Raw genomic sequence first — 13,475 nt, 5'->3', positions numbered from 1 at the left:
CACCAACTGAAATCATCCAGCCCAGAGTCTAAAAAAAAATATAGCCACACGGCTTGCGGTGGTCCTTAAAAAGAATTCAGGTTTGTAATTCTGTCTCTGTAAGGCTGACAATGTAAGCAGACCAAGGGCAGAAGCTTCCTTGGAGCATCAATCTCTGGCTGGGCCTGTGTCTCTCCCAGCCATGCCCAGCTCTTTCTTTTTAGCTCTACGGCCTAATTGAGAGGTTTGTGCATGCATACTGAATGCACCTGCATTCTTACTATCCATGGACCCAATATCTGGCCCAGTGGTGTAGCTAGAGGGGGCACAAAGCACTATGTTTTGCAGGTGCCTGAATGCACCACACAAGTGACCCTCCCCTTCAGAGCCAGACCTACGCCTCTGTTTTGCTCCCTCCACCTGGAATGGCTCTGAAGGGGAGAGCCCAGTGAGGCTCCCTGAAAAACTCCATGCTTCTCCCCCCTCTAGCTACGCCTCTGGCCTGGCCCCTCTGCTAAAGAAGGTTGCCAACACTCTCAGCAAATTGCTTGCGGGATGGCAGCCTGGAGCGTGCACCAAAACTGCAGTGTGTTGCACTCGCAGGCCTTTCTCCACACACACTTCTAAAAAAGGAACCTCATTCTCAAAACACGTCACCTGCAACACGTCACATGCTTTTGGCTCCCCCTTTTGGCTTCCCTCTCACTCCTCTCTTCATTCTTGAGAAATCCTTCATTTCAAATGCCAGTTTTGAATTTGATTTATGCACAACCCACCCGCATTTTTGGTGACTGTTCCCTAATGGTTCAACCACATGGATACCCGACACTAGGGCTTGGGTGCCTCACAGTGAGTGGGGGGGGGGGAGGAGACCAGCCAACTTAAGAGTCCAGAGAGATCTTCATAGCCAGGCACAGGCAGTTCATGTGGAGTTGGCTCCAGGGATGGAAATGCCTGGACTTCTGCAGTCTCCTCGGCTCTTGGATTCCACCTGGGCATCCACCTGAGATCCCAAATAAGTATCCGTCACTTTAGTGGAACATAGGCCCCTCTCCCCAGCAGTCTGGCCTTGCGGTGCCTTGACCAGGCCTATTGCCGCTGACATCCCATAATGGACTCTGCCAGAGATTACAGTTGATGATCCCATTTTCCACAGCAGGCAGAGAAGGATGTCTTTAACAAGCTGTCCCCCCTGCCAGCCACTTCACGCTCAGTGTTTCGTTAATCAGCTCCTCAGTGCCCATTATCTTTGCAGCCAGCTCTCCATGCACTAGCAGAGCTGATGGCATTAACCTCAAGACACTGGGAAGGGGATGGGGCAAAGTGTGACTTGTGATGTGAAGCAGAGATAATGCAACTCTCCTCTAGATGCTTTTGGGCAATCACTCCCCCCTCCCAAGACTTCCTTGGAGTCCCCAAGACATTGTAGCACAGCCACAGCTTCTTCCTGCTGGAGGCTGAACAAACATTATCCAATCTGAAGTTCAAGGAGTAAATGAGCCCCTCTCACTAGGCGTCAATCTGGATGTAGGTGCCATGGCACCTGCCCTGAACAGCAGCTCAGAGTCCCACCTGAACTCTCCCACCTGGGAGAAGTCAGGCCAGGAAGACAAACCCTGGACCTGGGCTTGCCTCCACCACAAAGTCAGAGCCTGAGCTGTTAGCCAGGCGAACCCAGAGGTAATGCCATCTGGACCCATGCCAAGGATCTCACTGTGCCCAGTACTTGCACTGGCAGAAGACCAGGAGGAACTTGATGGAAGGAAGAGGGCAGCAAGGCTTGGCCAGAGGGCTGCTCCATTGGGACTCTCTGGTAAGGAAGCGAGAGCCCAGAGGGCGCCAAGGTCTTGGCTGAGCAAGTCACTCGCTTGGAGCTGTCCAGGGTCCTGAAGCTCTTTGCTGCCTGCCAAAAACTCTGGTGCACTTTAGGAGTTCCTGCTTGTCCACAGGATGGAGCATGAGGAGAAATGTGTCCGTCTTTTTTTTTTCTTCATAGAAGTCATGCGAATTGAGACCAGAGGAATGGGGACGTTAACCCTCCCCCTTTCCCAGCAAAAATCACCCTCCTCAAGACAGATAATTGTCCCAGAAGGAAAAAAAAAATTGGGCTGCAAAACTGGAGAAGCAACTGTTGCTAGAAGTGGCGCCCTAGAAGATTTCCACCAGCTTCTTTGGGCCTCCAGATAAGATCTCTTGTTCAGTTCAGGATCTCAGTAGCTGCCCAACTTTGCCATTCCACCCAGTCTGCTCCAGATGGGCTTGCACGTATCCTTGGGGTTCAGGGCTCACTTGGATCTGCTCCTGGATGTGGCAATTGCTCAGGGTACCTTCACTAGTCTGGTTCAGAATGTGGACACCAAAGAGTTAACTTTCCTTCTACTTGAACCAAATCTCTCCCATTTCAAGTCAACTGCACTGGCTTGCAGTAGTTACTGGGCCCCATTCAAAGGGTTAGCTTTGACTATTATGCCCTTCAATGGTCTAGGGCCAGGAACCCTCAAGGATCACCTTTTCCTCCTGTATGAAGTGACCTGCTTGTGCATATATTCTGAAGCCCTGTCCTGACCCTGGGTTGGGTATTAACACAATGCAAAGCCTTTACGGAGGTGGCACCTTTTCAGTTGCAAAATTCCACTCCTATAGAGGTTCTCTTGGCTCCTTCACTAGTGGGGTTCCAGGTGGCAGATTAAGAAGATCCTGCTATTTCAGAGGATACTGGAAGTGGGAAAGTCTCAGCAGGCCCCCTGCCCTCACTAGGTTGTTTGCAGAGTGCTTTCGCTTTGCTGTAATTTTAATCATATTGTTGCTCTGTGGTCTGAATTTGGGCAGTACCAGCACAGGAGACCAGCTGGGAACTTGGCATACTGGAAGGACATGATATAGACATGTAACAACTATTTAAGATAAGTAAATCAAACCACAAAACATCAGTCCCTCTCCCATATCAAGTCCAGGTAGGTCCCATCTTACATAACAGGCACATGTTTATTTACCTCCTCAAAATGGCATTTTGTAGATTGCATGAGTTCTGCTCAGCACATGGTACTTAAGTACAACAGAACTTATAAAGCCTTATACCAACAGAACCAGGAGGGAAGGCAAGAGATAATTTTCTAGTCCCCAAAGAACCTGTCGGGGGGAGGGGTGAGGAAGCAAGCAAGGCGCATCCATCCCCCACACCTTTTCTGTTGTGAAGATTTCCCCTTGCTGGATTTTATGGAAGCCACTCTAGGAGCCTCACTGGGTGGAGGGCAAGACTGCAAACACTGAAAATAATAATACTGAAGACCCACCACCCTGCAATAAGCACAACATCCTTTTTGAACCAGCGGAAACACTGCTCAGTGCAGCAACAATTGCAGCGATCGCAATCTCAGGCAACTGCAGGTTAGCTGGCCCTTGCAATCAAAATCTATTTTCTCTGCTTCCCAGGGAAGACATTACTCCTGGCTCGCTCAGTACACGATGCTTCTTACAGGTTCACACTAATATATCACTTTTCGATAAGGTCTCTCTTCCGTGTGGAGCCAGGCAGGCTCTCTTTAGCCTTTGTTCCACCCATCACTGGAACGAGCACTGCCAACTAGATTTGAGAGCATAAAAAATGGGACTGGGAGGAGAAAAGCACACATCTGACTGGTTTTGAAGGACATGCAGGAAACAACCTCTCCTGTGAGCCAGACTTGAACTCAGGACCTGCAGAATATCCACTGAACATACTAGGGGAGCATTTCTGAGCAGCTTCTGCACTGTGCCACTGCCAGAAAGAAGCTGCCTGCTTGACTAATCAGGTTCACATTGACATTTGCACAATTCCATTCTGACCCTCCTATTAGCTTGCTTGGGAGACAAGACAAGTGGGTGTTTTGCCATTGACCCAGGCTCCAGCTTTCCTCCTTCTACTACCCACAAACCCTTCCTGCATCAGGTGCTCCTTATATCCCTAGAGGCCTCATTGCCCCTGGGGGCTGCAGCTGCGCAGCACACCCTCTGCTGAAATACCAGGCTTTAACCCTTAAAGGACCACTGCTGGCACCGCATCCTATCTCCTCAAGGGATCTTGTGCATTTCCATGACAGTGGGTCCATTTGGCCAGTGCTGGAACTGAACCGAGACACAAGGCGACACATTTGGCAGGATACCGCTAATACTGGACAGAACACTGTTTCAATACACATTGTGTACAGGATTGTGCTGTTAGACCTGGCTACAGCTGGAATGTGCAAGGTCAGGTTGTGGTTATGCCATGGGTGAAAAAGACACTCTGCACATTCTCAGTCTCTCATGACTTCACATGTTCTAGAGGAGAAACCTAAGTACTGTATTCATAAATAGGCATTGTTCCCAATCAATGCCTGACTTCAGAGCAATACATTGTGTTCCTTCCACAGATGCTGGCTGTTTGACATGCATACACCAAATGCATCCTGGCTGCGATATGCACAGGAATGCAGCATGCTGCAGCAAATGTGCAATGCAGCACTCACCCCTTCGTTAAGGCTTCTAATGGCTCTTTGATTGCCTCGTTAGAAGCTGCAGGGTGCCGCACAACAGCTGACCCCCTCCTGCTGCACAGATTCCGAACCCTTTGGAGAATTTCATCAGCCGCCTACTGTCCCCTTGGGGGTGGCCAGCAATTAGCACTTCCCAAGAAGCCCTTGAACATGATTGCTTTCAGGAAGTGAAGCAGTCCCGGTGTGAGGCAGAGCAAGTGAGTGAGACAAGCATAGCACAGCACCACTGGAGGTATACTCAGGAACTGTGCACATAACCTGCCTTGCTCTTGGACTGGATGTGGGACAGCTGAAGCTGGAACTGCCCCAGATTTTGCACTCAATTCAGAACATGCCCTCAGGATTTACACCCAAAAGTGCTGGAACTCTCAAGTCGAGGGCTGTGGCGGCCAGGCGCAGAGGCCATCACCAGAACTGTGGGGTTGCTGTCTCGACTGTGACACAGGGCCACCTCTGCTGATGGCTGGAGGGCAGTCCTGCATCTTCCAGCTTCATTGGGTCAGGTGATGCAAATAGCCAATAGTCTGGTCAGAAACTTGGCAGCTTGTGGTACATGCTGAAGCTGCCTCCTGTGGCATCGAATTTTTGGTCCTTCTCACACAGTGCCAGCTGCACTGCCTGCCTCTATAGTTCTGGTCAATGAAGGGCTCTTGACCTGGAGGGGCAAGGACTGAACTTGGAACTTCTTGCATGGAAAGCAGGTGCTATGCTCCTGAGCCACAGACCCCCCCCAAGGGGCTCCACCTGTTGAATTGTTGTCACACAATCCCCCCTTCTAGACCACCTCAGTGAGGTGTCACAGACTGGGAGTGAGACTGGGCTGTAATGCTGGCAGGCTCAGGCAGGCCATCACTTCTTTTTAGTACCTCTCAATTTCCCCCCTTTTTTCAGCGCACAGCCCAGTCAGTGCTCCCCCACAAGCTCCTCAGATGCCACGAGCTCCCATCAGGCCTGGTCATGCTGCACATATCTCTGTGATTGCTGCAAATTCATTTTCTCTTGGAACTCTTTTTTTCAGATGGCCATGGAAAAGCAAGATTGTTTGGCCATAACTTTTGATAGAATGGAGATATTTCACTCCGGTTTGTTTCATTGCCTTCTGTTGTAAATCACACATCGAATGGTATATAATATGGTGGTATTATTCCTTATAACCATGATTTTTGTGATTTTGGTCTCTAGTAGTATCACCCTCCCAAAGGTGGCACCTGGGGTGGACTGCTCCCACCCCCTGCTAGCTACATCACTGCATGTCTAACCAGGGGAGGATCCAGTGTTTGTGTTGGAGGGGGGGCATAAGCGCTACCTTATCCCTAGAGTCTAGGTCAACCAGGCAGGTAAACCTGGGCTCCCCGTTGAACTTTGGCCTCCGTGACCAAGGTTTGCTGAGTGGGTAGACCTGGGCTCTTGCCTGGACTTGGAGCCCAGATCTACCTGCCAGGTAGACCTGAGCTTCCGGCCATACTGGGGCTGCTCCCCACCCTGCTGGTGCACAGTTTGGGCGGGCACGCAACCATGGTCCCCCCTTAGTCTAACAATCTCCCTCACCACTCTGGCCCTTTGTAATTGTGTTAAAGAATTGCACAAGCACAACTTGTCGCACAAGCACAGCTCACCACCCTGGCAGAGTCAGCTCCAGCTTTGGGGGCCCCTTTGGCAACTGTGACCCTACCTGGCACAATGGTGAGGGGGGGCCTGGTTGCAGGAGTGAGGGGAAGGGTGTGAGTCACAGAAAATAGGAGAATTTCCCAAAGGCCTTTGCACACCTCCAAGGTCTGCAAGGCCGTGGCTTCTGTGGGAAACTGCCGGCCAGAAATGGAGCCTTCTGCTTCTGTCCAAGCTGGTCCCTTCCTCGCCTGTGGGACAGCAACAGCTCCAGAACCAAGCTGAGCCCCAGCAGGTACTTGGCTGTGTAGCTCTTTGGTGTCAGCAAGAAAAAATGCCTTTGGTTTGGCCTCCTCCACTGCTTCTCCCTCCTCCATGTGGTCCTGGACAGGCTGTGTTCATCGGAACGGCCGCCTTCCCCTACATGCTCCATTGCTCTTGAACTGCTGCTAAGGCACTTCTATGCAAATGAACACTTCCAGGCAAAAACACAACCATGGAGGGTGCGGATAAGCCTCTCGGGTGATTGGCGTAATCTTTTCCCACAGCAGCTCATTGTCTCTGATTTCCGCCCTCCCAGGCAAAACTGCAGCTCTGAGTTACCCAGAGGCAGCAGCAGGATCGGTGGTGCTGGGAATCAACAGATCTCTGGAACTCATGCTGAGAATTTGGGATGAATGGAACTCTGAACCCAGGAGTCAGTCAGGTGCCCCACAAGGCACCAGTCCTCAAAGAGGAGTTCGGGTTTCCTTAAGTTCAGAAGTGCCCTGTGAGTGAGTGCTCGAGAAGGTTTCCAGGAAAACCTTGGGGGGAAGTTGGTTCAGGGATGGGGCCATGCTTTGCCTGCCAGAGTCCTAGGTTCAGTCCCCAGCAGTGCCCGGCAGGGCAGAGAACGGTTCCTGCTTGAGGCCCTGTAGAGCCACTAACTGGTAGTTTTGACCAGACCAAGCTCAAGGGCCAAGGGGTGGACTCACAATAAGGCAGCCACCCGACTCTGAGCGCGGGGCGGGGGGGGGGGGGTGTTCCAGGAAGCCCATGCTGGGAAATGAAACATTTGTTCCATACAAAACAGCAGAGACAGGCTTAGGCCAGAACCTCCCTCCCTTGTAAGCCTGGCACCTTTTGGGCCAAGGTATTTGTCTCTTGCCAGAGGGGAAGAGAGCACTGCTGCAGGGTCCCTCCTAGGCAGCCAAAGGGAAGGTCACCCTCTCTGAGCCTCCTGCCCCTTTCAGCTCCATCTGCCAGCCAGGTCTCAACTCCAGGCACTTCCAATGGACTGAACTGCTTAAGTCCAATTGCTTTGGCCTGGCTGGTTGATGAATTGGTTGGTAAGTCTAATTTTAACCCATTGCCCTTGGCATTGACGGCAGAGAAATAATGGGCCTTGGCAAGTTATGCCTAAACGCTAATTTGGGATGGAAATTAGAAGCTAATCACTTGCTGAAATCCACATTGACCCAGTTAGGTGCCGGTGGCCCAGCTGTTCCTGGGAAGAGGATGAAACAGAATTGCTGAGTGGGCTCCTGTTGGCTGCTCTCTTCAGAGGCAGTTCCACGATGGGGGACAAACACCAGCAGGTTGCTATGGACCACTTCAGACTCTGGGGAGAAGAAGGGGAGCCTTTAGTCCTACTGCACTATCCTCACCCCTTTTCAGGATGGAGCTGGACTCAAGATCACACGCCACAGTGGCCCAGTTCATCTTGATGCTGTGATGTAGCAGCTCACTCCTCTCATGATGAGCAGCTTGAACACTTTCTGTGTGGGCATGAAGGATTCAGTTTCTTCCTTTGGGGCAGAACCTGAACTTGCACAGTACGGGCCTGACTGGCTGACCCCTGTGTCACTCAAAAAGCACCTCCCCATCCCTGCTTGGCTGAGCCTTTTGTAGTGATGGGGGGGAGGAAGCCTTGAGCCTGGTACCCTCCCACTTTCCCCCGACTCACTGGTCACTTTCCAGGGCAAAGTGGTTGCGATCACTGTCACCTCCAAGGAGGCTACGGGCAGGCAGAAGGCAGCTGCCTTGGAGGCCCCTCTGCCCAGCTTCCCACAGGGCCCTGACAATAGGTACTTTTGCAGCCTTGTGACTGCAAGGACCATAGCCAAGGAGGCAAGGCAGCCTGTTCACGGTTGAGTCCTACCTGCCAAGGAGGTACAAGATAAAAAGGAGAAGGAAGCTTTGTTAAGACAAGGGTGGCAGCCAGATGGGTGTCCAAGGTGATCACAAACAGACATGTGCCAATGACTTTGGTGACAGAGAGACTGGACCCCCAAGTGAAGGCAGCTGAATACAAGACAAGCATTGATCCCAACAGAAATCGGACACAACTGTCTATATTTGGTCCATGATGTTCCTTCTCTGGGATGATTGTCCCCAATCTATCGGAGCACCTTTCAGGTAGGCTGGACTCAGACCATGCTCTACCCACTCAGTCAGGATGAAGAACCACAGGGAACCTTCAGCGTATGTGGTCCCTGATGGATGATATCAGTTTGGGCTCATTGGCCAGGACATTGTCACCTGAGCATCCTTACCTGAATTCCAACCTCTATCAGGTGGGCAGGGGCCCAATCATGCCAACTCCAGTAGGAGGGGTGAGCCAGGCTAATGCTTCCTGAGATGAAGGAACTTGGGGACAAATCCTATCCAATCTTCCAGCCATGCTAACAAGGCGTGCACTGCATCCTGGAATGGGGTCACAGTCCTGGAGACCTCCTCCAGGTAAGGAAACTTTTGTTCCCTTTCCTCAGAGCTGCATTGTGGCTGCAATGGCACAGGAAAGTTGGATAGGATTGGGCCTTTAATCCCTAAACAGCAGACCAGATGCTTGGCTCAGAAATAATGGCAGAAATCCTAAGGTATTCATCAGCCCTGGGGACAACCCTCAGGGGCTTCTTTGGGATAAAAGAGGCCGGAAATCCTGAGATTTTCACCATGCTTATATCATTCATGAAGTCTACCTTAGAGCAGATTGCAAAGTTTAAATCAACAGTGGAAAATGGTTTACAAATACTAAAGCATCAAAGAAACCAGCAGAGCAGATAAACCTGCTGGGTGCTTAGGGAGAAGAAAAGGCAGCCCCCACAAGCAGGGGAACACTCTGGATCCACAATTCGTTGGTGTATCCATTGAGAAACCTTCACTCATTCCTCTGAATGCAGCCTTAGATCTCTCTAGGGTCCTGATCAAGATTAGAAGAGGCAATGTCTATAGGTCTACCTATCCCAGCATTGTCTCTTTCAGCTGGCAATAGCCCTCCAAGCACCATACAGGTACTTCTTCTGCTGTCTTGCCATGTCATAGCTTTGGTGGGGAAAGAGATCTTAAATTCTGTAAAGCACCATACAACCTATGGAGCAAAATGATTTGAACCCTTTGCCTGTACTCAGAGTCACACCTATGGAGACACATGATAAGACTGCACAAGTTGCAAGCACCACACTAGATACTACATGGGCAACTCTCAGATGTCCACATCTCTGCAAAATTTCATTTGTTTGAATTCATTTGGGGATCAGCTACAGTCTCTTACATGTAATGATAACATTCAGCTACAATAACCATTCCAGCCCAATGCACTACAGCAAATGTAGGAATTCTAACTTCAAAATTCTTCTCCAGTTGCAAGCAGCCATGAGGTTATTGTGTGCAAATTCAGGGCAGTCTGAATTATGAGATAGAAAAATCTGGTATAATGCAGCAAGGGGTTTTATGCATTCACTAATATGATCTCTCTCTCTCTCTCTCCCCCCCCCCCAGCCCTAAAATGCACACCCGAGTGCAAATTTCCTCTTTGGGTTGCTGCATGGGAAACACAAATTAGAATTCAAAACAGCCAAGTAGTCCCTGTTCTTCCAGAGGTACTTATGCAAATCATTATAACATTAGCAGTAGCACAAATAATACTAAACTATAATTACACCAGGTACTGGTACCTAGAGACCATTCTGGAATCAAGGCATTAATACCGAGAAGGAAGAAAACAGGCATGAAGTAAAGGAGGCAGAGAAGGATCAGACCTGGGGGATGGACATGAACTACCTTGTAAGCGCAAGGTACACACCAAGCATATATCTCGAAGAACTACACAAGGTAGTTAGCCAGTGCCTAACAAGCTTCCAGAAGAATTCCCGCAAGAATTGAGTAAACAGCACCAAACCTTTGCAGAATTTCTGAGCTACTTGAGATCCGTAGCAAGTGGCTATTTCAGATCAACCAGGTAGAAATACAGATCTGCTCTGACTACTCATGTTCCTGTTCTCAAAACATCACTAATCGTTCACTTCTCACATTTGTCAGCATTTAGTGTTTGAGGCTTCCCCTAGTAGAATGTATATGAACACCGTATGCCAATGGCTTGGAACAGTGCCAAGAGAGTGGGGTTTGGGTCTCTCTCAGAAATGCCACATGCCAGTCGGGTTTAAATCTTGGATGTATGCATAAAAGGGGAGAGCCTGAATAATTGCAATTGTCATATTGCACCACAGATTCACACTGACTGCTTTCACTCTGGTGCACACGTTTGCCCCGCCAACACAGTTATCACCAAAGGAGAAGGGTGGCTTTCAGCACAGACAGTAGGGCTCAAGAAAGCCACCCTCCTCAGTTCAGTCCCAATCTATATAAATGCCAGTGCCTGCCATGTGGGGAGTGAGAAACAGGGGCAGGTCTGTGCATAGAGAAACTGGTTTTATTCTCAGTGCTTGCCTTAATAGAATATACCATCTTGGCTAGAGAGACAGCTCAAATATAATTCTAGGATCAAAAAAGCCTCGGTTTCAGGGAAGAGCGAAACTGCTTACAAACCTACCAAAAAGCAAAGCAATTGTGAGTTAAGGCTCCTGCCTCAACTTCTGCACCAGGTACAAGCTTTAGAATGATCTTCCACAGTCTTGCATGTTGTACCAGTTCACAACTTCAGCTCCATGCATCTCCCCTAGCAATCTGAGAAATTGGGAAACAAGAGCAGGGCCTTCATGATCCACAGATTTACTGCAGCCTAACAGCTGAATAAAAGGACCAGACTGTCCATCTCGTTTACAGCTTCGGTTCCCCCTGAAATTGATCTAAGCTCAGCTGTAAAGTTATTCTATTGAGGGGAAGTGGAGGGTGAGGAAGAGAATGAAACAGCCACGCGAGGAGGACTGCCTTCTTTCCACACGGCAACAAGTATAAATTTTCTTGAGGTTTCTGGAAAGAAAAGTCAAATTGAATTCTCCTCCCCTCCCCCAAATTCTGGAATCAAAAACAAAAGGAAGGACAAGATATTGACTGTCACAGATCTGAGGAAAAGAACAAAGGTGTTTTTCCTTTCCTTAAACAATTCCTTCTGCTTGCTTGTCTTGGGAAAATCACTACCTCAGACTCAGTGTGGGCAGGTGTAGCCCACACCTGTAGAATGGAAATAAAAACAGTGATTCCCATGCAGGGTTGTTGTGGTGGTGAAATTAAAGATGGTGAGAAAGTGTAGGAGAAGCACTTTGCAAAATGTCCATCTTTCCTGGCATGGCACACCAGTGCACAGTTCAGAAGTGTAGAACCCAGAGGAAGAACTGGCATGTAATTCTAAACTGGGAATGGGTGGGGGTGGGATAGAGTCAGCCCAGGCTACGTGACGACTCTCAAGAACCGTTATAGCTTGTGAACAGGACCTGGGTTGCAGTTGGACAGCTGCCCTGGCAGTCAAGCCCCCTTCCTCACCTGCCAGCCCCTGCATCATTGCCAGTCATTCTACTCTGCAACAAGCAAACGGTGAGTGAGGGTCTCCCCTGCATCACCACAAATCACTTTCAGGGCCAGCAGCCATCCTATTCCCCAATTGTTAAAACAAAACAAGTCAGCGATCCCTCATGCGCTATGTGCAGATTCAAGGACGTGGTGAATACAGCCAGTCCCGGTGGTGGGACCTCTGATCAAAGAGGCCTTTCTTTTGTGCCTACCACTCTGGCATAGAAGCGCTGCAGGTGTTCCTGAAGCAGGGGAAGACACGCACAGCCACACACACACTTGTGCCAGCCACCAAGCCTTAATTTGACCGTCACTTCTGGCGGTTCTGTTGAGAATCGCAAGACTATTGATCCACAATAGGGAAGAGAACGTCGTGGCTCTCTGAAGGGTCTGCTCAAGCTGACCTCCTCCTCTTGGCTTCAGAACAGTCTCTGCTTCTACTGGCCTCAGTCAGACTAATCCAGGGAGGGTTTTTGCTCCCTGGTTGAATTTTCCAAGGATACGTCCTGGCCCTTCTCCATTCTGGCCCTTCTGGGAACCAGTCTTCTGTCACAAGCTGTTTCTCCATTGACATTCCAGTACTGCCCAGGTCTCTCTCTCCCTCTCCCTTTCTCTCCCCCCCCCCACACCTCCTTGTGTCTTTCTCTGCTAATGCTGTGCCAAGTAATTCAACCTGGATTAGAAGCAAAATCATTTATCTTCAATTAATTCATTCAATATTTATATTTCCAAATTAATTTGCAGGGCCTCGTGCTGAGAGGAACTGTAGAAAAGGATCATGTTTAATTAGACCAGCTGGAAAGCCTCAGGAAGGAATGTGAGCAGCAGAGAGTTTTGCTGTTAGGAGCAGATAACCCTTCTTTGGGCAGGATCAGAATTGCAGCGGCTCTGTGGTGTGGCTGGCTGTTGGCTCTGGACCGAAATGCAGGGCAAAATCAGCCAGCTGAAGTTGTGCAGCTGCTTTTACATTGTTCTAAGATGTACTTAAATTGCTGCCAAACGTGGCTCCCATCCTACCCCTGGCTCTGCCTCATTAGGTTTCCTTGGCCCTTCATTGCCTTCGCTCCTATCATCTGCTACTACCTGTGGTAGTCAAGCTTCAACCCACAAGCACCAATGCCAACTTTTGCAACTGTTTCTGTTCCTCTACCTTTAACACCAGTCTGACAGGCAAAAATCAAGCTGGTGTGTTTCCCCCTCCCACTTTATCTCCTTGCCAGGAACATTTCAGCAGCTTGATTGATGATTCCTTTATTTATAGCAAAAGAGCCATCAGTGCTTTGCAATAGAAGAGGAGACAGATCCCTGCCTAGAGGAGTTCTGGCACAAAGAAGAGAGGAATGCTGGGGGAGAGAAGGGGAAGAGGCTGCCTTGGTATCGTGGGCTTTGGTGCAGCAGGGCAAGGAGATGGGCTGCAGTGCCAAGGCCTTGATGGAAAGGGGGAGTTTTGAAGGTAATAAAAACCATGGGAGGAGTCCTGCCACCACACCTCCTTGATTTAGTCCTTCCTGAAGCATTGGCTGATATAAGGGAGATTTTCTTGCACAATTCAGAGGAGAACCATGAAATCTCTTTTCTTTTGCCTCAGGCCACATGGGCACAAAATTCAGCTCTCTACTTGGCATAGAAATACTCCAAAGATTTGGATTG

General features: G+C 49.6%; 1 protein-coding gene across 1 annotated transcript in view; it reads right to left on the bottom strand.

Moving 5' to 3' along the window:
* Positions 1-13,475, bottom strand: part of PDE2A (phosphodiesterase 2A) — a 294,371-nt gene that overhangs the window by 227,104 nt on the left and 53,792 nt on the right. The window lies entirely within an intron of this gene.

The sequence above is a fragment of the Tiliqua scincoides genome, chromosome 3 (genome assembly GCF_035046505.1).
Source record: "Tiliqua scincoides isolate rTilSci1 chromosome 3, rTilSci1.hap2, whole genome shotgun sequence".
Lineage (NCBI taxonomy): Eukaryota > Metazoa > Chordata > Lepidosauria > Squamata > Scincidae > Tiliqua > Tiliqua scincoides.
The sequence above is the reverse complement of the archived record's forward strand: the minus strand, read 5'-3'. Positions and strand labels throughout refer to the sequence as shown.